Below are 2,893 nucleotides of genomic sequence, written 5' to 3'. Positions count from 1 at the left end.
ATTAGTGTTTGTAATTGTTCAATTCTTATAGATCTTAGATTTAGCTTTGTTGTTTTGGATTCTATTGATTCATTGAAGATTTTATTTTTCATTGTTGTTCATTGTTGATTGTTGTTAATCTCTTGTATTGAATTGCTTTGATCCTAATTCTTTTCTCTCCATTTTGCTATGTCTTTCATTCTCGCTCCCCAAGTGTTTGAGAAAATGCCAACTTTAGATATGGAGTAGTATCCCCTCACTTGGCCTAGTGGTTGAGTCATTGGAGACACTTGAATAATGGATGTCAATTGTTGATTAAGAATTGAGGATTGCTAATTGACTTGGAGTGCACTAAAGCTAGACTTCCCTAGGGTAAGACTAGGACTTGTGACTCAAGTTAGTTACTTTTACTTGACTTTCCTCTATAATTAGGGGTTGACTAAGTGAAGCAACACTCCTTTGTTATCACAATTGAAGGAAACTATAGTGATGGAACTTCCAATGTTCAACCTTGGCCAAGGTTTTTACTATTGATTGATTGTTGTTCCCTTTTTATTAACACTTCTAGGCCACATTCCTTAGACCCCAAAAGACCACTTAACCAATAGCATGCACCCTTGTAGCATTCCTAGGGAAGAACGACTCGGGACTAATACTCTCGGTTATAGATTGTAGATTTGTTTGATGATGGATTTTGCGTCGGTTTAGACTATACTACGATTGATTACTTGATAATTTCTATACCGACAAAAATTCATTCGTCAGAGAACAGAAAATTGGGATTGGAAATCAAAAGTGAACCCTAGAATATGAGAAAGTAAGAAAACGAGGAGAATCTTGGAATAAGAGAATATGCGGAATCGAGAAAGAAACACTAAGTTAGAAATAGATAAGGCACAAAGATTTAGGAGGCATTGGTTGAAGGAGACAAAGATGGTGATGATGGTGGGATTCAAAGTCCAAAACTCAAAGATCTTAATGGCCCACGTGGTTAAGACGCCACCCCTTTCACGCTATGATACTAGTTGACCACACACGTGGACTACTTCACCCCCCTTCTATATCGTTCACACCTGAATATTAGTACTATTATATTAAATCATTTAAAAGGATAATAGTACTAATACGCCATTTTTGTGTGATGCTAAGAAGCGGAGTGCTTTTACAGTGGACAAAAATGCCGGCATTTTTTTCTTCAACTTGAAAAGAATTAGAATATGGAACCTAAATTGAAAAATTGGAGAGTTTTAAAACAAAGAATGAGAATGGAGGAATGACAAATTGGGATTGAAAATCAAAAGTGAACCCTAGAATATGGAAAAGTAAGGGAATTGGGAGAATCTTGGAATGAGAGAAGACGTGGAATCGAGAAAGAAACGCTAAGATAGAAATAAAGAATGCGTGAAGATTTGGTGGGGGTTGGTTAAAAGAGACAACGACAGTAATGATGGTGGGATTCAAATTCCAAAATTCAAAGAAAATACCCTACGTGGTTAACACGCCACCCCCTTCATGCTATGATACTAGTTGACCACACACGTAGACTACTTCACCCTCTTTCTTGTCGTTCACACCTGAATATTAGTACGTATCATATTAAAGAATTTAATAAGATAATAGTAGTAATACGTCGTTTCTGTGTGACACTAAGGAGTGGAGTGCCTTCGCGGTGGACAAAACTGTCGGCATTTTTTCTTCAACTCAAAAAGAATTGGAAGATAGAAACCTAAATTGAGAAATTCGGCAGGTTTTAAAACAAAAGAACGAGAATGGGGGAACGGCATATTAGGATTGGAAATCAAAAGTGAACCCCAGAATTTGAGAAAGCAGGGGAATGGGAGAATCTTTGAGTGAAAGAAGAAGCAAAATTAAGAAAGAAACCCTATGATATAAACAGAGAAGGCGTGAAGATTTGGTGGGCGTTGGTTGAAGGAGATGAAGACAATGACGATGGTGGGATTCAAAGTCCAAACTTCAAAGATTTTAATGCCCCACATGGTTAACACGCTGACAAATGAATTTTTGTCGGTATAGAGTTTATCGAGTGATCAATCGTAGTATAGTCTAAACCAACGCAAAATCCATCATCAAACAAATCTACAATCTATATCCGAGAGTACTAGTCTCCCGAGTCGTTCTCCCTTGGAATTGCCAAAGTATGCATCTTATTGATTTAGTATGCCTTGTTTGAGTTCTTTGAAGGTCTTAGCAAGTAATGAGAAACAAACAATCAATTATCAAAAGGCTTGGCTTAGGGTTGGCATTAGAACTTCTATCTTTATAGTCCATTCAATGTTGACAACAATTAGGCCTTGCTTCATTTAGTCATCCCCTAAGTATAGAGGAAAATCAAATGAAAACAATCAACTTGAGTCACAAGTCCTAGCTTCACCTTATGGGAATCTAGCTTTAGTGCACTCCAAGTCAATTAGCAATCCCTAACTCCAAATCAACCATTGATACAACTATTCAACTTATTCCAATGACCAAACCCTATGCCAAGTGTAAAAATTCTACTCCATAGCTAGTATTGACATTTTATCAAACATGTAATGAGCAAGAAGGAAGGTCATAGTAAAATGAAGAGAAAAGTAGAATTAAAGATGTTGCAACACAAGGAATTAACAACAATTGTCAAAGAGCAATAATGAGGATCAAAATCTCAAAGTACCAATGGAATCCAAAATCATAAAGTTGGATCCTAGATTTAAGGAATTTTAGCAATTACAACTACAACTTGAAATTGGAAGAGAAACCTATTACATGAACAAAGTGAAATGAAAGTTGCAATGGATCTCACCAAGGAATGGGTAAAAATCCAGAATTTTGATGAAGAAGAACCCTAGTAAGAACTTGAGTTCTCTCCCTTCTCTCTCCCCAAAATATCTAAAAAAACTAGAAAATGAACTAAGTG

Source organism: Arachis duranensis, chromosome 2 (assembly GCF_000817695.3).
Source record: "Arachis duranensis cultivar V14167 chromosome 2, aradu.V14167.gnm2.J7QH, whole genome shotgun sequence".
Taxonomy (NCBI): domain Eukaryota; kingdom Viridiplantae; phylum Streptophyta; class Magnoliopsida; order Fabales; family Fabaceae; genus Arachis; species Arachis duranensis.
Note: the sequence above shows the minus strand (reverse complement) of the source record.